Raw genomic sequence first — 15215 nt, 5'->3', positions numbered from 1 at the left:
CTATTGATTAAAGAAATGCAAATTAAAACAACTCTGAGGTACTATCTCACACCTCTCAGATTGGCTAAAATGAGAGAGAAAAAGATAATGATAAATGTTGGAGGGGATGTGGGAAAATGGGAACACTAATTCATTGTTGACAGAGTTGTGAAATAATCCAACCATTCTGGAGAGCAATCTGGAACTATGCCCAAAGGGCTATAAAACGGTGCATACAACTTTGTCCCAGCCATGTCATTACTGGGTCTGTATCCCAAGAAAATCATAAAGGAGGGGAAATGACCCACATGTGCAAAAATGTTTGTAACAGCTCTTTTTGTGATAACAAAGAACTGGAAATTAGAAGATGCCCATCAGTTGGAGAATGGCTGAACAAGTTGCAGTATATAAAGATAATGAAATATTATTGTTCTATTGGTGAACAAGACAATTTTAGAACGATTTGGAAAGATTTATGTTAACTAATGCTGAGTGAAACAAGCAGAACCAGGAATACATTATACAAAATAATAGCAAGAATATGTAATGATCCAACTATGAAAGGCTTGGTTCTCAGATCTTCAGCGATCCAAAGTAATCCCAGTAGACTTTGGACAGAAAAAATGTCATTTGCATCCAGAAAAAGAACTAAGGAGACTGAATATAAATCAACACATGCTACATTCAATTCTTTTTTGTTGTTGTTTTTTGTTTTTTTTTTCCCGTGGTTTTTCTCTTTTGCTCTAATTTTTTTTCTCCCAACATGATTTATAAAGCAATGTGTGTTAAAAATTAAATAAATAAATAAAATAAAATTGGAATTTCTCATTTTTCTTTTGACCTATTTCAATTCTGCTCATAGAGCACACCACTTTCTCTGATGAGGACCTATGCTGCTGGACAGTCCTCTGCCAGTGTCTCCCATATCATGCAATCAATTCTAAAGTTCTCCATAAAATAGTCTTACTATTTTAAAATAGCAAACATTTGACATTAAAATAGTTACTAGCCCAATGGAGTTGAATTCTCTATAATAGAGTTTGAATGCTTGGAAGTTTAGTTCAAGAAAGAACCTCAGTATTTGGCACTTTATCCTGCTAGGTGTTCTACAAAATCTTCCTAAGACAATTCAAATGGAAATAATTCAGTTTCCTGACATGGAGCTGGTATACTATCCAGGTTTCTTAGGAACACAACAATGTGGTCAATACAACAGCTCTGTAGATCTTCAGAGTCTCCCAAACATGAAGCTAGTTCTAGCAATATGTGTCAACATTATTATTAATGTGTACAATCCTAGAAAATATATTACCAAAGTAAGTGAGCTTATCTACAGTATTCAAAACTATATCATATGATATAACTGATGGCTCCAAGTATGGATGGTATGGTGCTGGCAGATGGAGAACCTATGTTTTCTTGGTGTTAATTATATTGTTTATCAGTTTCATGATGGCATCCTGGCCAATGATTCTGGATAATGGATGATGCTTTCATTTGTTCACCATCACCAATGGAATTGGTGCTATATGCTTGCTCTCATGATTTTTAGCATAATATTTTCTATTTTCAACCATGTTGTTAAATGACTTCAATAAGGATGAACATGGTATCAAGATCAACTATTGTACTGATGATAAAATTTTGAACTCGAAAAGGCAGTAAGCCAAGACTAAGTGGAAGGAGCACTGATAAGCACTGAAGTGATGCTTATCAGAAGCTTGGTCATTATCTACAAACATTGTATATAGACCTCTGTTCTGCTCCCAGCTGGACAGCAAATATCAATCAATATCAATTGTCCACGTCAATCAATAATATCAATATTAATCAATGTGGCTCCATCAACACGTAGTTAAAATGCACTATAGGTCTTTGGCCCACAAATAGCCTATAGGACATCATAAAAGTGCTTTGGATTGTTACCATCAACAGAAAACTGAATCTCATTTGCCTTCTTACTAAGCCAGGATTCCTGCTTCTTTCTAAGCTTCACTAATTATTTACTTTTGGTGGAATTAAATGCTGGTAAACCCTGTTCTTGTTTTTTATTTAGCAGCTTCTGAATTTCCCCATAATTTCCCTTAAACTAATTTTTATGGCTCTGTGTGTTCTGACCAAATGGAATGTTGCGCACCAAATATCTGAAAGCTGCCCACTCCTTTAGGTTCCAGGGCTACCAATTGTGTGAGTCAGCTTTTCTTCCAAATTGGCAATAAGTTGTTCCCACTCAGAAAAGCACCCTAATCTGTTGACATTAATTCTTCTGGTAGTCATTTTACTTTGGTGCTGCTTTTGTTGAAAATGAGCATTAACTTGTAGAGGATAAGTCTATGATCAGTTCAGCTCTCTGCGCTACACATTGCCTTGGTCACTATCACATCCTATCTGCCCCCTTGCATCCATAAAGTTTTATTGCATTTAGATAAACAGAAGACAATATTGATGATGAGATGGTCATGAGATGCATAAGTCTTCAGTAAGTAACCATTGCTGGTGCTGTTTCCAACACCGTTCCTTCCAAGGACTCCCTGCCATGTCTAATAATCTAAGTCTGCTCTAGTATTTTAATCACTCAAAACTATAAGCTTGTTCGCTTTTGTCACATTAATTAGAAAGCTTTCCAGGCCTCTTCTTTGACTTTATCCGGGTTCTTCAAGGTGGGAGCATAAGCACTCATGATGGTGGTAGGGCAATTTCCTGCTAGTCGCAATCGCATTATCTGTCATTGACATGATCGCATGAACTTGTCATTCACTCCTTTTGGTTTATTGATTAGATTAGTTTTGATTGCAAAACTTACACCAGTTCACAGTGCTCCCCTTTCCTGCAGCCACTCCAGAAAACTGTGCATCCAGCTCCGACTTTGGTAAGTTGGTCTTCATTTCAGTTTTGTTGTACTCAGGGATGCTATTTGGATTTCATACCAGCTGAGTTCTCTCACTACAACAGCTGTTTGTCTTTTAGGTCTATTAGATTTTGTAGTCTCTTCAGGTTTGCACCCATTCCATGTACTAAAGATGAGTGGAAACATATTTGCAGTTTTTTGTACTTTTTTGTTTTGACCAGAGGGTGGGAATCAGACTAAGGTTGGCATCTTTTAGGGCATCGTTTCTAGTCCCTTTCTCACTCAGTAATGTGTGTAGGATAATTCTTGAAAAGGCTGGTCAGACACCCAGGGGCTGCTGAATCCTGTGAGAAGACCCTATGCCCTAGTCAGCTTGTGTAAAAGATTGTTACTACAGTTCCTACCATATCCACATCTATTGCTTCATCACCTGACTGTTGCCACAAGACTTTGAGGTAGGTAAATATGGTGAAATGGTATAGTGGTGTCTTAATTCAGGCATAATTTGGATTTAAGTGAGGTAGAGCTATACAAAGTCATTGGGCTCATTCTCTCTTCCAGATTCTCTTCCAGAATCATCACAGTCCAGTGGCAGGACAAAGGCAAGATGACTGGTAATAGCTTGAGATACAGTAAATGACCTTCGCACTTTGATCAAAGATCTATGCACTCCATAGAGCCTGCTTCAAAACTGTCTTCATGGAACAAGTATTTCCCATCCATCCATTTACCAAGGGAAGCCTATACATGCTTTTGGTAAGACACCTCCTCTTACTCATTGGCAGGTTTGACAACCATCAACTATATTCCACTTGGTTTAGCTTCTCTGCTGAAATGGTTTACCAGAGTATGGCCAGCTAATGACTCAGGTTTTATATTGTAAGTGATGATTGTCTATACCTTCTCATGAATCTGCTACAGCTTCTTGGAGTCACAGGTGAGAATTAGGTGGATCAAGTGGACACCGAAGGTGAAAAGCAGTCCTGAACAACACTTGGCAGCCCTCATACCAAAGGTATTAATCTTTGCTGAACATACTCTATACCCCAAAATACTGATAATAAGGAATGAATAGATTCCCTTGAGATATTTAATGAAAATAGAATGTCAATAAAATTTTTTTTCTTCTTACAGTTTTCTATAGTATTTGAATGATCCAGAGTATATTGTCTCCTGGATTGAAAAGAATTAATTAAATTAATCTTATGAGGAACTCAGAGACCATCTATTCCAGTGCATACTTGAGCAGGAATACTGTCAACACAATCCCCCCAAGAAGTGATCCCCCTAAAAATAGGATAAGTAGGAAGTACCACATTGGCTAGGATGACAATCATAGACAGCTCCCACTTAGACATAGAAACCTCCCACAAAAACGGAAGGGGAAGGGAAAATAAAGGGGAGAATATGAAAATAAGAGACAAGGGGGAAAAAATTAACATCAAGGACATGTACAACCAGAAAAGGATATTGTCATGTAAAGAATACATTGAAAAGGACATAAATTCATTCAATAATTGATTTTATTTTAATGAACTGCTTAGACATAAATAATAACAGAAGCCAAGTGATCAATCCTTTGATCATAGATCCTGATTCTAATTTTGTTATTTTCTGTGATAAATGATTTTCCCTTGTGAATTTGTATTTTGTTATACTGAGTGAACACTAGAGTGCAGCGTTGAGCAAGGTTTCCTTTTAAATCAGGAGATGTGACACAAAAAGGGAATAAACAATTACTGAAATACGTCACTAGCAAAGTAAAATGGCTGGACATTTTACTACAGAAAATTTTCCAGGAAATTCAACGTATATCCCTTTGCAAATCTCTTGGAAGTTTTGAAAATCAGTGATAAAATTTTTCCAATCCTTTGCTGAGAACCAAGCTGAGTTATCTAGAATTTGGGGGAACAAAATGGAGCAAAGGTACAAGCAACACTATAAAAGAAAGCTTAATTCAGAATACATTTTTGAAATGCATAATTCCTTCTGTTGCTTATATGGTACATTAAATATCATATTAGCATATATGAGCTAAATCAGTGCATTCAGACTTTGATTCATTAAATATTCTCCATAAATCAGATTTTTTTTTCTTCTCCATACTCCAATTTAAGAAGAAAGAGGTAAATTAAAACAAAATAGACTGACAACCTGGACTTGTTTAACCAAACAAATTTTGTAAGATGTGGTTTTAATCCTCCAGAATTGGCCCAAATTTTCTAAACCTTGTGAATATACTTCACCTCACAATTATAAACAATGCTTAGTGATCGTCAGTTATTACAGAGATTCAATTATGCTTAACTATGTTCTTTCTATATACTCCCTTAAGCAATAAAATGGTCTCAGACTTTTTAAAAAAAAATTTTCAACAAGATTTTAAACAAATTTGTATAAGTTTTTTGATTAAAATTGCATTTCATCGACTATTCTATTCTGCTATTCATCTGCCTAATCAGTCATAATATACCAATTTAGTCAGGGGAATTGGACTAATCACAGTGAGTGGTGATAGGAAGAAAATGACTAATGTTGAAGCAAATTTAACTCAATCTTACAAACTGCTATTTACTTTGATGAACCTATGATCTCATCAATATTAATACGTCTTCTAATGACTCACATTTTATATTGTAAGTGATTATTGTCTATACCTTCTCATGAATCTGCCATCCAGGAATCTATTCAACAAGTTCAGAGTCTTCTTTTTATTCTCTGGATGATGTACATACTATTAGACTATGCATCATTTATTACTCTTACACCATGATAAACCCATGCCAACAGAAATGCAATGGGCCAATAAGGAGTTAGCTATCTAAAGCCTTAAATTAACTTTCTCATCCTAGCTATTTCGGATTTTATGATTTATAGACATATTACTAAGTTCTTTTCTATTTAAATTATTAATTTCAATATTTTCAATAATTAGAGTTTTAATCACTCCCTGTAGCAGCAAAGATATGCTTCCTAGTGACTAAAAGAGTTAATAGGTTTTCATAACTTTTCTTTATTTTGGATTTTTGTTTTGCTTTTTTATATAATTTTTATTTTTTTCTTAATTTTTAATACATTTCCTCAAAGTTGCTGAGACAGTTTCTTCAAGAAGCCATTGGAATGGATCAGAACTTAAGGTTTTATTATGCATTAGTAAGACTAACCCAGCTATCTGGCTAGCTGTCAAATAATGTGGAAAAATTGTGCAGATATACAAGGCAGCTTTTCATAGACATAGTCTTAAGGATTCTAGAAGAAAGAACTTATATAAAGTAAACTGAGATTCAAGTCAGTGCTAGTGTTAGACTTAGGTGGCTACCAAGCTGCATGATATAATTTGAATCCAGTTCTATTCAATAAATACTTACTAAGCATGTATTGCATATATAAAACTGAATAGGTACTCTCCTTGAAGGTCTTTGAGCAGAGACTGATGAAACTATCTGTTGACTGTTACAATGGAGGTTCCTTTTGTGTATGGATTAGGTTTCCAACTGTAAAACTATGATTTTGTAAAATTATACAATTATACCTATGCCTCCTCCAGAATAACTCCTCTATGTCATACTTGGGTGCTTAAATCTTCAACCCAACAATGTTCTCTTTCTTTCTGGATAAAGCATTGTTAAATCCAGGAAACTTTTAATAAATTACACATTACCCACAAAGAGAAATATCTAAAGTTAGCAATTCTCAAAGTGTCATCCACAGACTTCAAGAGGGTCCTGGAGACAACTTATACAAGGACCTGGAGACAATTTCTATAAGGCTCAAACTTTTCACAATAGTTGTATTATTTATATAACTCACATAAACAAAAGTCCTATGATCAACCTAGGGTTTCATATCAGTTGATGTTCAAAAAAAAAAAAAAAAAAGTCATGTCTCTATTCTCCAATAAACAAGAAAGATTTGAAGGAAAGAATTATTTTTTCACTTTATGTTGTATACCCAGAGCCTATCAAAGTAATTTATACACATTTGGCAAGTCATTGAAAAGGCATTAGTCTACCAAAAGTCAGAATTCATCTTGCTATATTTGTCACCTTTCTTTCTGTCCAAATAGTGTGATTATTGCCTCATCCCTCTAAATTTTTGTACTTCATGCTAACCATTTTATCCCATGAGATCTAATGTATAAGTGGAATCATTTATCTTGATAAACTATAAAGCCTTATGAAAATGTGAGATATTATTATGCCTTGATCATCTTTGGAAACTGTCTCAGACAGAGTAATAATCCACACAAATTGACTACATGATTTTAGTGGAAATCTATTATTTTGGGGAATTCAGTAAATAGTAATGATTTTTGTGAATCATTTTTTTTTTATGCTCTGGGCAAATAGAGAGCCTTATAAATACAAAAAATAGGGTATATTCTGGATAATGAAAACTGAATTTTTTATTTTTATTTTTACTTTAATTTGTCCTCAAACAATTTATCTTTCTGTATCTTTTCTTCCTCTGACCAATGGGTTGAAAATGCTTTTCGTGCCTATCTCACATGTATGTTATAAGGGCTAAAAGAAAATCATGTATGTTAAGGTTATTTTGAAAAGCATTATTTAAACAAAAAGATTTCATAACATGTCAACTAATCAGCTTTTGGAATAGCTATATACCAATAGTAATTGGTATATGGCAATAGTTTGTGAATGTAAATTTAGATGTCATTGCTTTGATCAAAATGTTTCTGGGTCTCAATTTCCTCATTTATAAATAATTAATAAAAATATCCTTAGTACTTTCCTCATAGAGTTGTTGAGATTCAAAAGAAAATGAGTGATTGAAGAACTATGTAACAAAATAAATGTTATTTTATTATTATTATTATTATTTTAAAATTTGTTTTCTTCCTGGTTTTTTTTTTTTTTTTTACTATGTCCTTTAAGAATCTTGACCTTGGGGCAGCTAGGTGGCACAGTGGATAGAGTACCAGCCCTGAAGTCAAGAGAACCTAAGTTCAAATCTGACCTCAGACACTTAACACTTCCTAGCTGTGTGGCCCCAAGCAAGTCACTTAACTCCAATTGCCTCAGCAAAAAATAAATACATTAATAAAAAGAATCTTGACCTTATGTTCTTCTAGATAAATCTCATTACATTTTAATGCTAGAAAATAATCCTTTGGTAATTTGATTGGTGTGATGATAAGTCAAATTTTAAAACATATTGTATTATCATTTCTGTTTTATTGACTTTGAAGGAGTCATTCTTTAGTACGACTATTATCTTCCCTTTCCCCATGTAAATTAGGCTAATTTTCCTTAAAAGATAATGAGACCATGCATTTGTCTTAGTTGACTCAGGGGACAAAAGGTTCAAGTTATTCATACCACCTCCTGCTCTTTGATCAATATAACTGCTAAGGGGATTGTGGGCTGTTGTGTGGCTGGTGGATCATGATGGGTAACCTAGACAAAGGAATATCACTCAAGTGAATCAACTCAAGATATCTACATTGCCTATCTTCTATCCTACTCTAGCTATAGCTAAGTAAATCTTTTTGTTAATTGTTGAATGATCTGTTAGTATCTCATTTTTTCTTAGGTTTCATTACTAAAGTAGCAGGGGACTAGATTGAATCAGGCCAACCCAGAACATTTACTTATGGGTAATGGAATTTTTTTATTTCTAATTATTTGGTCTTGTAAAGTTTGAAGAGTTTTTGTAGTTATGTTTATATAGTTGCTGTATGTGTTGGTAGGTAGAGGCTAAAATATTCTATTCTCTAGTTTCTTTGAGTAGAATTCCTCTTTTCCTCCCATTGTTTTGGGTTTTGTGAGTAATATATACTATTAACCATGTATTTACATTTTACATATAATATATAATATTTAACCAATCATATATTATACTATATATAATATAGTATACCATGTTACTCAACTACATATGATATTTAATATTAGCCCACATATCCTGTCATATAACAAATGATATTTAATATTAACCTAGTATGACATTGTTATTATAACCAATAATGTATTATATATAACAGAAATATTGATGATTTTGTGGTTTTATTTTATACCCTACTGTCTTGCTGAAATAATTGTTTCATTTCATTATTTAGTTGACACTCTAGGGTTCTCTTAAGTAAAACATCATCTGTACAAAAAGTAATAATTTTGTTTCCTCTCTGTCTAGGTTTATTATCTCAATTTCTTTTTCTTTGCCTTATTCCTAAGATATTATGGTTCACAGTATAAAGTTGATTTCCTGCTTCTCAAAGTGTTTCTGATGCTTTCCAGTAGATGGTGCTAACTGGAACTGAGACTGGATTTTTTTTTTTATGGGAGCTTGTAAAAATCAGTATGTTCTAAACAATGTCATAAAGGGTTAACAAGCCATTTTCAGTCATTATTAGCATTATTAGCAGGGGTTCTCATTCTCATCCCCCACAAGCCCAAGCAATCTTTAGAGATCTCAAAATCTGCATATAGATGCACTTTTCCAGTAGATGACCCCCCAGGGGAAATTGGGCAATGGTCCGAGATACCATGGAATGGTTGACTGCTGACTGTAGGACAGAGGGATGCTGGATTTGAGTATGCTCTTTATTTAGTGGATTCCATTGAGAGAAAAAGAGAGAACACAAAGAGATGTTTTAGCCTGAGTAAATTAAAGGACTATCTCAAATAAAATATATTTTTTTTAAAAAAGCCTTCAATCTAGAGTCCTCACTTCCATCACTGCTTTCAACAGAGTCTGGTGAGTGTGTCCAGATGAGGTTAAATTGTCCTTAAGTGGTGCATCTGGAGGGACAAAATAATGAACAAGGAGGGGCATTTTACAAAGCTCCTGATGTTTTAAGGCTTCAGATGCTTCCTTTCCAAATATACATAAACAATCACCACAGCCATTTGCTAAACAGAAATAATTTAAGGAAATATCACAATGGATTTCGTTTCCCTTTCTTGTTGGAATAGCCTTTTTCTAGTTCTTTTTCTATGTGCTTTGAAGTGATAAAAGGTGCCTCCTTAATCAGCTTCTGCTATTTACATTCAGGACAAATCTGCAGGCTCCCTTCAGCTGTTCAGACAGCAGCCCTCCTGTTTCTGTTTTTATTTATTTCCATCTCCATTGCATTCTGATTAGTCTAACCCCATCCCTTCCATGCTAGCTCATTTTCTCATTTGTCTAATGCAAAAGGAAAAGCCATCCTCCTTTTACTCAGACAGATGCCCAAGTCCACTGGCAATGGTTTACCTCTTCCTCTTTCTCTGGGAATTATCAAGAAATGAAGCACTTTTCCCTTTCTCCGCTCCCCCAAAGGAAGAACAAAACTTTGGACTAGGTGAATCATCGCTCACAGTGGGGAGAAATTGTCTCCCGGCAAGCCTCCCCACTGTGCCTGTAAAAGTGCTGCCAGCATCACTGGATTGTTCCTACTGAATAACAATGCTAGCTGCCGGGCTGTTTCCCCTCCCTCTCGCAAATAGATTAGGCTGCTCCCTCTTAAGTGTGTGAAGACATTACCCAGAAGCCCCCGGGATTCCATTATCAGCGGCAAACAGATGGAGCGTATCAGGGCCACGTCAATCATGGCACACCTGTTGATTGAGCATTAGAGCCAAAAAATTAATTGCCTAGAAATTTGAAATCAGCAGAGTCGGATCGGGTAGGATTAAAAAAAAAAAAAAAAAGAAAGAAAGAAAGGGGAAAGTCGGGAAGAGGAAAAGAAAAAAGGGATAGCTATGCTAGGGAACTCTTATCACGTCAGCATATCTGAGGATGTAACTTATTAAGCATTTAATGTCTTGGGGGATCCTAAGCAAGACAGTACTATTAGAACAGAAATCTATGGGGAGATAAAAGGGGAATTATGAGGGAAGGGCATAATAGAATTGCTTTAGGTTGAGAGACTTCAAAGCCACTGGGAGGAGTCCTGATTTTCTCTTTTTCCCCCTGAAAGGACTTCTGATATTAACAGCATTTTTTCTTTCTACATTGCTTTAAATCATAAATGTTGACTGAAGAGAGAATGCAGGGAAACATTAAGTTCCCACCCTGTACTGACAAAAATCTCAAAACGTGGAGCTTAGATTTTGGTTCCCTTTCTCCAAACAATTTCTACTACCTTTATAGAATCTTAAGTTTTCTTTAAGTCAATTGTCTGATAGCAGCATTGGGATTTATGGCTGCCTCAGTCTCTTATTCCATATGCTTCTTTTGGCCTTCTTTATTTGTTAAGTGAGACTAGTTGAAGAAAATGAGATCAATTCTAGCTCTAAAATTCTATGGATCTGACATAAGGATAGATGGGTTTTATTAGTGACGTTTGTCTTTACCTTCATCACATTCACCTCTGAACACCCCCTCATAGACACACATAAACACACATGAAATCCTAAAAGAGTAGGCAAAAACAATCAATATAGAGACTTCCTTAGATAAAATTTATGTTTATGTAGGATGTATGTCTATATGCACAGATACATAAATATGTAACATTATGTATATATGTATCATGTACATACATATATTATATATATATATCACATTTTGCCTTTGTGGTTCAATGAACAATCAATCCATAAGCATCTACCATATATAAGGCACTGTTCAAATGCTTCAGAAACAATTGAAAAAATGACAGTTCCTGCCTTGGAGGAAATTTGCACTCTATTCGAAGAGACAACATTCTCAAAACAGGTAAGTACAGGACACATGCAAAGTACCTATTGATGAAGAGGAAATTAATGACTTGGAGAATCAGAAAAGGGTCTTGAAAGAATTTATACTTGAACTAAGCCTTGAAAGCAGCTAAGGTTTCCAAGAGGGGGAGACAAAGAGGAAGAGTGTTGAGCAAAGGCTGGAATCAAAAGATAGATTGTTGTGGTCAGGCAGCAGCAAGTGGGGTAGTCTGGCTGGAACACAGAGTGTGTGAGCAGAAAGTAATATATAATCAGACTAGAAAGATACACTAATAAGTAATTATGAGGACCAGGAAGCTTGACCCTGGGGAAGAGTTAAGAAAATGTCTTTCCCTCCTCCTTTACAAAGATTAGGGATATGGGTGTATAGTATTGCTTATGTCAGAATGGAATATTGTTTTTGCAAAACTGCTTTTTTTTGCCTTGTGTCTTTAAAAAAAAAATTCTTTGTCTCAAAGGTGGTTTATTGGGTAGGGGAAAATATGAGGGAGATGCAAAAAACAAAGACATTAATATATATTTTTAATCAAAATGAAAAATGGGCTAGAACCAAATTCTGAATGGTTTTAAATACCAAAGAAAGAAGTCTGTATTTGATTCTAAAGATGATGAAGAACCACTGAGACTTCTGAAACAGAAATGACATGATCACTTCTATGCTTTAGGGATATCAGTTAGGAATATCATTTAAAATCTGTGTGAAAATGGATGAAAAAGACAGGAAAAGGAGAGAGAGAGAGAGAGAAAGAGAGACAGAGAGAGAGAGAGAGAGACAGAGACAGAGACAGAGAGAGAGGAAGAGGGAAAGGAAGATTTGAGATAGGGAGACAATTAAGAGGTGATTACAATAATCTCAGCAAGAGGTTGAAGAAGGCCTGAACTAGAGCAAAAGCAAATGAATGTGAGGGATGCTGATGAGGTAGAGTGGAAGGTTTGACTACTGGTTGGATAGTCAAAGAGGGTTCAGATGTGGAAGTAAATCAAATAAAACTCCTAGTTTGAGAATTGGATGTGACTATAAGAATAGTGTTGCCTTTGACAGATAGAGGAAGATCAGGAGATGGGGGTGAGTTTAATGAGAATTATAATGAACTCTTTTTTATATACACTGAGTTTGAAATACCTAAAGGACATCTCAATACAGATGCCAAGAAAGCAGTTGTGGGTTCAGGGCTAGGATTTAGGATTGAGGTATGCACTGAAGATGTAGATGTTGGATTCCCCTGCCATAAAGAGGAAATTTTATTTCATTGTTGGTTCTCTAGAACTTTCATTCATTTTGAAATTACTTAGAGTTCAGATTCATCATGATGAACTTTTCATTTACATTGTTTTATATATTTTATATTTCATCCTACATGATTGCTATAAATCTTTTTATGTTTTTCAGAATCCTTAATATTCACTGATTCTTCTGATTATTATATTAATATTCACAATCTTTGATTTATCATGTATCACATATAGGTATGCTATTTATTTTACATACACATCTTTTAGAACTGATATCCAATTTATGGAGGATGATCTAATTTAGAATTGGAATTCCAGTCTGTGGAGGGTGATTTTGGAAATCAGGAGGAGAAGGATTTCTTAAGAGGTATAAGGTCATGAAATATATTCAGTAATAAATCCCTCCCATTTTTTTCCATTATGGAATGAAAAAAAGACAAGGAGGGTATAATTAAAAGACCCTTAGATTAGCAATCAGGGAATATTACTTCAGATACTATCTCTGCAACTCTTAACTTGGGATCACTGGACTGAACTCAAATTCCAGTTATTAAGTATGTATAGAATGATTTTTAATGTATGTGTGTATATAATACGAATATTTGTGTTATGATAGCTATATCTAGGGCAAGGATAGGAAAATAAAAAAGATATATAATTTTATTATATATTTAAAAGGAATACCAAGTTGTACACAAAAGATTTACCATTTCATATGCAATCTTTTTAAATTTTTTTTTATGTCCTGGAAATGCTTGTTTAATTTCTTAAGTTCAAAGTAAAATATTTTTTAAAGTGCCTGGTACTTGGGTTCCAAACTAAAAGCAAATCCAACTTATTGTTCTCAACTCAATTAGAAAATCTCTTGGTAGTATGGCAACCTTGTGATATTCCCTTGGCACCTAGATGGTATAGTGGTTAGAGGCTGGAATTGGAATCAGGAAAAGCTGTGTTCAAATCCAGCCTCTGACATTTATTAGCTGTGTGACCCTGGGTAATTCACTCAAGAATAAAATACAGTAATAATTATAAAAATAACAGCAATCAGAATTTATACACCACTGATTTGCAAAGTTCCTTATATTTATTATTTCATTTGATCCTCATAACAACTTTGTGAGATAGGCGCTATTTTCATTTTGTTCCATTTTACAGATAAGAAAAGTGAGGCTGAAAAAGAACAAGTGACTAACTCAGAGTTATATAGATAGTAAGTTTCTAAGGAAGGTTTCCAACTCAAGTTTTCCTGATTCTAAGATGAGCATAATCCATGTTGCCATATAGCTGTCACCTAAATGCCTAGCTATTGATTAAGGACCTACTATACATCGAGGACTAAACTGGATCATAAACCAAAAAAAAAAAAGTCCCTCAAGTTCAAAAAACTATTATTGTCATTTGTAGATATGAGCTATAAAAAAAAAAAGTATATATATAATTGGAGAAGTATAGGAGCATGAATTAGAGACTGGACTTGGAATCAGAAAGACTCATGAATTTAAATGTGGACTTGGATATTTACTGTCTGTACCTGGGCAAATCACTTAATCCTGCTTGCCTCAGTTTCCTCATATATAAATTCAGTTGGGGAAGGAAATGGCAAACCATTCTATTAATGTTGCTAAGAAAATCCCAAATGGGGTCATAAAGAGTTGGAAATGACTGAAACAATTGAATAACACCAACAATTGTAAAAAGTACTCCTTCATTATGAGTAAAGAAGATTGATATAGATATTACATAATGAATGAAAATCCTTTCCTACTAAGATCAGAATATTCATGGGATAATAGAGCTCGACCAAGAGGAGATCATAAAGAGGCTCCATAGAAGTCATTTAGTATAACCCCTTCATTTTATTTATGAGAAAACTGAGTCCAACAGAAGTTAAGTGATTTGCTCAAAATTACACAAGTAATAGCAGAGCTTGAAATAGAATTTAGGTCCTATATTTCCAAATGCCTTATTCTTTTCATTTTACCAAACTGCTTTTGTGATGAATTTACAATATTATAATTCTGTTACATAATTCCATTATATTGTGTTTCTGGGTCCTTCAAATAAATGATCTGCTATCTCTGTTTTACTTTAGAATTAATATCTTGGGAAGAGAGCTTTCTCTGTTTTCTTTAGAAGAGAAAGAAAAAGGAATTTCAGTAGATTCTGAACCTTTCCAGACATCTCACCCTCATCATGACAACAATAAATACCAATAAATCACCCATTATTAAGAAATTTGAGTAAGGTTTTACTTTTTTTTTTAGTACCACAGATAAAGAGGCAGCTAGTTGGCACAGTAAATTGAATGCCAGTCTTGGAATCAGGAAGGCTTCTCTTTCTGAGGTCAAATGTGGTCTTAGATATTTACTAGCTGTGTGATCCTAGGCAAGTCATTTAACCCTATTTGACTCAGTTTTCCCATTTGTAAAATGAGCCAGAGAAGGAAACGGTAACGCACTCCATTATCTTTGCCAAGAAAATCTCAAATTGGG

This window comes from Sarcophilus harrisii, chromosome 5 (genome assembly GCF_902635505.1).
Source record: "Sarcophilus harrisii chromosome 5, mSarHar1.11, whole genome shotgun sequence".
Lineage (NCBI taxonomy): Eukaryota > Metazoa > Chordata > Mammalia > Dasyuromorphia > Dasyuridae > Sarcophilus > Sarcophilus harrisii.
This window is presented reverse-complemented; position numbering follows the sequence as displayed.